Genomic DNA, 9,681 nt, shown 5'->3' on the forward strand with positions numbered 1-9,681 from the left:
AGGACCATATAGCATCTCATAAGAGTTTCTAAGAGGGAAGAGCAACAACAGAGGTGACACTACTTTTAAAGCAAAACGTGGGTCAAATTCTACTTCTACTGAACTCTGTGGCACAAATCCCAAACCTTGTGCTAAAGGAAGCATGGGCCCAGGGGATGATGAAACCAGTGATTATACAGCACATTATGCTAAAAAAAAAAAAATTAAATCAAATGCAGCTGCTTTTATATAATTCAAAGACAGAATTCAGTGTTTTTTTAAATTAATTTTGGTTCCTTTTCCCCTCTCTCATCTCCACACACTGATTCCTTGCCTACAAAGAAGAGCTTCAAAGAACATAAGCAAATCCAACCCTTTTATTTAAGTTTGCTTTTTCACCCTTCTTTTATTTCTGTTTAAAATAAAACAAAAGTGTTTCTTCTACTTGACTCTTTTGCAAAGGAATCCTGCATTCTAGTTCCTTCAGAGATTCCTTTGTGGTGTTAAGGCTTCAAAAATGTCTTCATGAGGGCCCAGGTGATGTCTGAACCTTTGCTTTGGAATAGAGCCACCATCCATTCCAGTGAAATGAGACTTGCATAAGTCATGTCCATTCATAAAGACTTGTTTTCAAGCAAGAAACTACATGCTGCTGGCTACTGGGCCCTAGCCTAGACGAAAGGTAAATCAGAAACTCACAGTGGGTTTGATAAAAAGGTGCATAAAATTAGCTAAAAATTCACATTATTGCTACATGAGAAGTCATCAAATGAAGAAGAAAAGAGTGGTAATGCAAACAGAGACATGTATAAAGTTCACAATGTTGTATGTCCTCCTAATGTTTTTACCTGAAAATATTTTAGTTTTTATTGAATCATTTATGTGATTCCACAGTTAAGGGCATTTTCTTCATCAAGCTCAGATGCTGATTCAGCAAACTTCTGCATGAAACCTCAGCATGTTTGTGTTTCCACTGAGTTCAGCTGGGGCACAATCACATGAATAAAGTGAGGCAGACAAGCACCTTTCTGAATCAGGGTCCTATGCTAATGACAAAGCTTCCAATTTCATCAGACAATTTCCACTAGGATGCTGATTTTTGCCTTGTTTTACTAAACTGGTTGATATTTGGGTCTGCATTTGAATGCAAGGTGATACTACTTTTTAGCTGATGCTTGATAACCAGTGTTTGTGGAAATAACATTGATGATGCAATCCTGATAAATGTAAAGCTTTGTATACATCTTTGCTTTGCTTTACATCTCTCAAGAAAAATCTGTGGCAATCACATAAGCAAATTCCCCACAGCTCTGGTAGAAAACTGTATCTGATGGTACTACCCTATTTCTAATTTTTTGTTAGATGTTTAGAGAGGTTCTGAGAGCATCTGGATCTGTGACTATGTAGGTAATTTTACCTACATTGAGATCTGGGAAAAAAAAAAAAAAAAAGAGAAAGAATAAGAAATAATTATTTATATGGAGTTGTTGGGAAATTAGAGACCGTCAGGCAGCATACATTTATTTTCCACATATAAGTAGTTTGTCCTGGAAATAATTTTCATAAAAGCCTCTCTGTTCAGTGATTTGACAGGTGAGATCTGCTTCTGATGTCTGTCACTGAGTTACAGGTCTCTTCCTTTGTTCTGCTACTGTGATTCTTATTTAGTTTATCTTTGTATCCACACAGTATATTGATACAAATTTATGTGTGTGTATGCATATTCTACACATGCAGCCTATCTTTATTATGCAGATGATAGCAGTGTTAAGCTTGTTGTAGAGGGCATCTCTTTCATTTTTCAGAGGCACACTAGGCAAAGAGATCTGTTCTTGAAGCTTGCGATATTAGAATAAGAATGAAACAATTTCCATAGAAATGCAGTGGGGAAAAAACAGTAAAAATCTGAGAATACAATATGGGGCCTTTTTTATGAGATGCAGCAAAACAAGATCTGATGTTGGAAATATTTAGAGCAATCTCAGCACTCAGGAATGGAGTTACCAGGGTTGATTCACCACTGCCCTGTGCTCCAGAGAGCAAAGTGTGTGGAAATAGTTACCATCCTCCATCTCGGAATGGTCTCATTGGACTCCCAGCTTGCTTGGTGTCAGTGAGTACAAAGACAATACAGTGGAAACATATAGCCAGGGTTCTGTGCAAAGCAAGAGATAATATTTTCTATTGAAATGTCTTTGTACTGTTCTTTTATGGCTGTTTGTTTTTAAATGGATGCTAGTGCTGGGTTTGGTTTTTTTTATTGAATTAACACATTCATATCATGAGTTTAGGCTTCTGTGGTCTATTCCACATGTAAGAGTCAAACATATTAAGAAGGTTCTGTGACCTGTGAAACTAGTGAATCTTGTTTCTGAAAACTTTCAGGTGTCCTACAGACTGGACATTCAATAACACCTATAGCTTTCATGATCTCTGTGAAATAAAGTCTTACTGAGGCCATTCCCTCAGACCAGACTAATTAGGGCTTTTGTTACTCAGCAGTGTATTTTTAAAAAATTCCTCAGGATCCAATACCTTCTGAACTTCTACTCAAAAAAAAAACACCTCAAAACCTGTGAGGGAGGAATAGACAGAAAAGTCAGTCAATCAGCACAGTTCCCTCAGATTTCTATTCTGAAAAGAACAGATTTTTAAGTGTTTTTTTTTTTTTTTGTCCATTTGTTTTCCCTGTACACAAATCCATTTTTGGACCTTTATATGATCTTCCCCCAAGATGAGGATTCATCTGATTTGGCCTTAACTGCCCAATAGCTAAGTATCCCTATGAAAGCTGTTATCTAGAATGAATGGCCACACATGGAAAGAAGGCATAAGTACCACCTAGTCCTGAAATAGATACTTCAAGCAAACAGCAGAACTTGACACTCTGAGATAGTTGTGTCTTCTCCATTTCATACTATAGATGACAGAGATTGGAGTCAACACAGCTGATCAATATGATCGAGTATTGTTCCTTAATTGTTCCAGTATTGTAGCACTATAGTGCGAGTATAGCACAGTAAAGTACAGCAAAGAAGAAGGGAAAGGAAAGGCAGAAGTGCGTAGCAAGGGAACTTCTACAACTTATATAAACTCGGAGAGCCTCGTTGGCATAGCTTCATTGGTTCCCTATGAGTGACCACACATCGTACTATTATAGATTATTGGTCCAACTACTAATGACACTTGAGGTTTGCTGATGCAGGTGCATGTCCTGTTGTTCCAAGATAACTCTCTATGTTTATAGCTACCAGTGTCCTGTTTTAGTTACATGTTGCAGGCACAGCACTGTTTTGCTACACTGCTAGCTGGCTCTGCACATATGCTGAGCATGGCCTACCACCATGTCAGGCTCTAGTCCTGCGCTGCCAGCTTGCTCACACTGCTCGTCACTGGCATTGCCACATCCTACCTCTTAAATGTGGCTTACAATAAATGGCTAACTCTTAGATAAGAACAGTTTTGTGGGGTTTAACTGATTCCTGGAGAATATGGTAGGAGACCACTGTGAATCACAGTGAATAGAATAGAATAGAATAGAATAGAATAGAATAGAATAGAATAGAATAGAATAGAATAGAATAGAATAGAATAGACCAGGTTGGAAGAGACCTTCAAGACCATCGCATCCAATCTGTCATCCAACACCACCTAATCAACTAAACCATGCAACCAAGCACCCTATCAAGTCTCATCCTGAACACCTCCAGTGATGATGACTCCACCACCTCTTCAGGCAGCCCATTCTGTATCTCCTGCATACAGATCTGATGGCTTTTATGACTTAATATTTCAATAATTAGTGGTGCTTTGTTCTTACATCTTCTATCATAAACAGTGGTACTTAGTGACCCCCAAATCAAATCCTCTAGCACCTTTGAGATCCCTGCTGTAAGCTAAACTTTGCTAAAGTGAATGAGGATTGAACTACTTCTAAAATTCTGTGCAACTTCATCTTAAGCTCTGAAGGCATGGCACAGCTCCCAATTACAAGATAACGCAAAATACCCTGAATTAAACTATCAACCACCAGCTGCTGGATTTACTCCTTTGGTCTGTAACTATGCAGAAACATAAGGTGTTTCATTAGAGCTCTGAAATGGTTGCTACTGTCCCTATTGTCTTGATTTTGGGGGCTTAGTATCAGTGACAAGACAAGATTATAGTAAGTTCTTGTGAAATAGAAACCGTAGTAGAGCTCCCTGGCCTAGATTTTGAGAAATTCAACTAATTACTGCTCACACACAGATCATAAGCAGAGTGAAAAAGTTACGGGGTCTAAGTTGGGTTTACTTTTTGTTTGTTTGTTTTCCTTCCAAAAAACCCAAAGAGATTAACTACATAACAAGTGTATCTCTAAGAAACTACTGAAATAGAGAGCAGTCTGGCAACTCCTAGCATTTTCCAAGCACTGAGTCCTAATTTTACCACAAAGAGTGTCTATCCACACCTATTCAAGAATAGTTGGTTTTGGAACGGACTCACCAATGTTCCCAGAATTTTCTTTGCTTTTTGCAAATTATACAATCAAGCTTCAGAAAATGAAAAGATGGCAAGAAAATCAAAAGAAGGCAAGATGTGGTGCTCAATAAAACTGTATTTGATTTTCATTGCACTTACAGATGCACAAAAGGAGGTGGAAAAGTGGCTTTCTAACTTTTTGTGGTGCTTTTCCACTAAAAAAATTAAATATGTAATTAATTAACAATGGAAGAATTCCAATTTGTGAATAATGTGCTATTGAGAAAGGATTTCAAAAGCTGCACTACTGTGAATCATTGCAATATAAGACTGACTTCTACACAGATAGAATATTCCCAAGTGCCTTTCAAATTCTTCAATAAATGAGAGGAATGCTGTAAGGATGCTGTAAGCAAACTGTTTCTTAATATCTCTATCAGGGCAATACATTTTAACTAAAAAATGCAAACAAACCCCTTAACTCCTAAAATCAATTGCAATCATAGACAGAGTCTCAGTTTAGGAAGAACATTCTGTCTTGTCAAGCTCACCTTATCATCACGGAAGAATAAACAGCATAATTATTCTCACCTTTTTGTTTGTTTTCTAATTGGATCATTTATTACTTTCAGGAAATGCAACTCAACATCAGATTTATAGCACAAGGCTTCTGAAATATTGCTTTGGTTATAGAAATGTCAAAGCTGGCAGGTAAGCTGTCTTGTTGCCTCAGGAGCCTTTTGCATTAGCAGAAATTATGGAAAAGGTCTTTAGAATTGAGTAAGTTTAACAATTTGTTCCTGTGTTATGCATGGTTTAAAACTCTGGGTTTTTACTGATATTTTAGCTCTATTTATCAGCCTACATTTTCTAACACTGATGTGTTTCAGTGGAATACACAAAGGATGGGATTGTAACCATTCTGTTTTGCAGAATATATTCTACTTCTAGGCTGGCTACAACAGGTTTTTGGATGGCTCTTAACACATTTTTTTTTTTTTCTGGTTAGTTACCAAATATCTACCAATGTAAACCATGCATGATCCAGAAATGTTTCCTTTGCATTCCTTGTAAATCATCAAATGCTCAAATTGTGGTGTTTTGTTTTCTTTCCACTGAATGAAAGTTGTGTTCTTTGTTGCTCAGCAATGAAAGTTTTTGCTGCTCTTTTCACCAAAAATGCAAAGCAAGCCCAAAAGCATTTATTATCTGACACATATATTAGGAAATTTGGTTTAACTCCCTTTCTTTTGATGTTCAGGAAGTTTACTCAGGTTCACAACTTCATTTTGTGAGTTAAAGTAATTCTAGTAGCTAGCATATAGTATCTCTTCCAGACATGCATAAACTGCAACTTATGCATTTTGTGTGTTAAAGAGGTTTTCTATCTTCAGCAAAAAACCTTGGACAACAAGGAGTTTGACATTTGATCTAATTCTTGCTGAAGTCACTGGAAAAAATAGAGTTGAAATCAGCCAGCACTCTCATGACATAAAGAAGAATCTTGCCACAACCTCTGATGTTCCTACACATAAAAACCTCCTATCAATATGAAGTGTGATGATGCATGTGGTGCACAGAAGTGGCTTTCTGCTTGATAAGGTTTATCTCTACAGTAGACAGGAAGAAGCTGTTGTGGAGGGGACAACTGTGTGTGCACATGTACACTGTGATAGTCACCCTAAATGCTCTTTACAACCACCACAGAGAAATGAGTGCATTTAGGACTTGGGCTGTTTGATTTCACTTACAAGTTCACTTCCAATAAAGAAGTTTGAGTGAGCTGTAGAAGAGCTCATTTATCTTCATGGTCTATACTGGAAGAATAACTTGGAAGTAGGTACCAATAAAGGAGATGGTCAGAAGACAGAATTACAGAATTATTTGCTTTGGAAATACTTTTAAAATAGTCAAGTTCAACTAAATCCAGTACTGCAAAGTCCAACTCTTAACCATGTGCCTAAATGCTACATCTACACATGTTTACAATACCTCAAGGTATGGTGATAAAACTGCTTCCCTGGGAAGCCTGTTCTTGTGTTTCACAGCCCTATTGCGCAAGAAATTTTTCCTAATGTACCACCTAAACCTTCCCTGATGCTACTTGAGGATACTTCCTCTTGTCCTATCATGTATTACTTGGAAGAAGAAAGTGATGCCCACCTTGCTACAGCCTCCTTTCAGGCAGTTATAAAGAGCGAGAAATTTTCCTGAATGTCCTTTTATCCAGGCTAAACAACCTCAGTTCTCTCAGTCACTCCTCTCAAGAGCTCCCAAATATTCCTTAAAACATAGTGGATAACTGAAGGAAGATAGAAGGAATTAGGAAGAAAAAAAAAAAATCTGATCTTTTATTTTTATTTTTCTTTTTTTGTGAGGGTTGCTACTTTAGAACTAGTGATAAATCAAGATCAGAACTTTTATTTTCTCTTTATTTCTTCATACAGACAGTTCTTAGAGACTATGAAGTTTTATGAGATAACAAGCAGAGGAACCAAAAGAGAAAGTAACATTTAATGTATATACTTCTACTTAAAGCCTCTATTACAATTAAATATTTCTAAATAGTGAATGAAAATAGAATCCAGTTCTTACATATAAAGATTATGCAATTTTGCTCTTTACTCCTCTCTCAAAACAAGACCAAATATTGCTCAAGAGATTGTTCAAACTTAGCATTTCCAACGGGAAGCTGAAGGCATCCAAAAAATGTCATAGTTTCATAGAATTTAAGGAAAAAAACAACAACTTTGTTATTCCATTTGATTTATCTCTTACGAAAATTTGAAGAAATGAGTTATTCAATATATTTTGTATGCAAACATTTTTCTGTGGGGTGATGTGAAAATATTTCTATGATGAAACATATCATCTGTTCAAGGTATACAGGATCATTTGAAATCAGGACACTAAATTAGGAACTAGGAATGCGAATGGTTTCAGTATGTTTCACTTAAAAAAAAACCAAAACACTAAAAATGTGCTAAAGAATCAAAAATTAAAAATAAACAAGCAAAGCAACAACAACAAAAACAAACAAAACAGAAGACAAACAAATATAGGAAAAGAAAACATGTAATGTAATGTATAAAATACATTAAAAACAAGTAAAGAAATTACAGATTAGCCATAGGAGTTTTTGGAGGAAATTAAAATTAAAATGGAGAGTTTGCAATATATTTACACATGTAGTAAGGAAAGACAGGCTGATCAGAGAAATTTAAGGTAAAATCATGAGAGAGTATTCCAAAAGGCAGTTCTTTCATGTGCTAAGGTAAAATGCTGCAATACCCCTGTAAGTATATAAAAAAATGTAAACAAAGCTTGGCAACAGAACTACCTCTGTCTGGAAATTATTGCAAGAAAAGGACAAATTATTTCTGAAGTCCTTAAGCTCTGTTGCTTCAAACACAAATACATACAACAGTAAATATGTATAAACAAATTGTCACTTCTCTGAATAACAAGATTCATATGTTTATGCGTTTGTTCTGCTACTAAGATCAAGGCCAGAGTTTTCAAACCTGGTCAGGAAACAGCATCTAGCAGATATCCTAATGCTGACGAGATTCATTAGGGTTTTATGTCACATTTAGATCTATGATAAGAAATCCTCCTGAATATAACAAGGATGAGGATTGATTCTTTGCCTTAGCTTTTACACGATTACTTGTCTAAATGACAGCCAAGAACCCCAAGCACAGGTAGGACCTGCTGCAGTTGAGTTATTAAAGCCAAAGATTAGTAGTCATATCACCTTGATTTTAATCCTCATTTTTCTTCTGATCTATAGCAACCTTAGGCAAAATGTATTATTTTTTCCTTTACTCTGCTGCAAAACAATAGGGTTGCAGTAATTCTGAGATGCCTCCAGGTTGCTGCTTTGTAATTTTTTGTTATGTGTTTTTTTACCTTTAATAAATACTTTAAAACCGCTTTCAGATGATAGCTGAAAAGCACAACAGGAGAAAGTACTATCAGCATAATGACCAGAGCTATGTCTAGCAACTGAACAAACCCTTAATGACAAAGAAAACTTGTATGTGTAATACAGTCTCTGTCTTGGTGTAAACTGGTGCTGTTCACTAACATCTACTCTTGGAAATCAGTTTATACCAGATGAGTATATAGCCCAAATGCTTTTATTCTTAGAAATTTGAGCCTGAGGTGAATCTGTAACAGCTCAAGTGACTGTCCTGTTTATTTAACAGCAACATACAACAGAGCGTGAAGATTGCTGTTGATGGTCTGAGGCCCAGAGAGTCCATATCTCATAAAGTTAGGACTGCGTTGCTCCAGGGCATAACAGAGTGTGGACACAGACTTTTCTGAGCACATGCAATGATCAGTTTATCTCTGAAATGCTAAAATATCTAAGTACAGCAAAAACCCAGTGACCAATTTGTGGCCTACCTCTGACGATCATGTTCTTTCCCTATTCAAATCAAACCACGCACGGTGCAAAGGCCCTTCTCATCCACTTTATTACAGGAAGGAAAAAAGCCCACTTTTTACTGGCATTGGTAGGAAAAAAATTAAATATTCAATTTTCACTAGAATATATATACACACACATATATACACACACACACACATATATATATATATAAAATCTACACTGGTTTTCACAGAATTTCTTTCCGCTCTGTTCAAAGTATTCCTTTAAACAGATCTTCCCTTTTCTGCATGCTTTTTCCTGCATTATACTTCTTTTATTCACTTTTTCCATATGCACCTTTTGTTCTTAGCATAGGGAGAAAGAATGTATTAAACAAAGCAGAGTTGATCTTAATTTGCTTAAGGTCTTGCTCTTTCTCCTCATTACAAGCTAAGTTAAACAATATTATTAAAGCATTTTCTTAATGTTTTTGAACTTACCTTAATTTTTCTCTTTCCCTCCACTAATGGGAAATGCTGTTACTCATTCATAGTCCATCTGCCTAATAGAAACTAGCTTCTGACAATTAAAGTGCTAGCATGTAAATTCTTGTATGACATGCCCCTATCTGAAAATTAATTTGTGCAATTCATGACTGATGAGATGCATTATTATCTGCAAACTTATCACGTCTCTTACCCAAGCTCCAGCTCAATCTGATCTTTGTTAAGACTTAATGAGAACAAATGCAGTTCTTAAGAACAACGGAAAAATGGTGCAAAAATGCAATACATATTGTTTAAATCATTTTTGGAGATACTGTCTGTGGGTGTTAGTATAGTTATGAATCATTTTATAACCCA

The 9,681-nt window shown here is 36.1% G+C and overlaps 1 long non-coding RNA gene across 1 annotated transcript in view; it reads right to left on the minus strand.

Moving 5' to 3' along the window:
* LOC137454344 (uncharacterized) overlaps positions 1-9,399 on the minus strand; it is a 41,958-nt gene extending 32,559 nt beyond the window's left edge. Inside the window, exon 1 of the long non-coding RNA XR_010990587.1 lies at positions 9,319-9,399. This is a non-coding gene — a long non-coding RNA (uncharacterized lncRNA). The remainder of the gene's footprint in view (positions 1-9,318) is intronic.
* Between the last annotated feature and the right edge of the window lie 282 nt (positions 9,400-9,681).

The sequence above is a fragment of the Melanerpes formicivorus genome, unplaced genomic scaffold (genome assembly GCF_026170545.1).
Source record: "Melanerpes formicivorus ecotype bairdi unplaced genomic scaffold, bMelFor1.0.p_v2 SCAF_3, whole genome shotgun sequence".
Classification (NCBI taxonomy): Eukaryota; Metazoa; Chordata; class Aves; order Piciformes; family Picidae; genus Melanerpes; species Melanerpes formicivorus.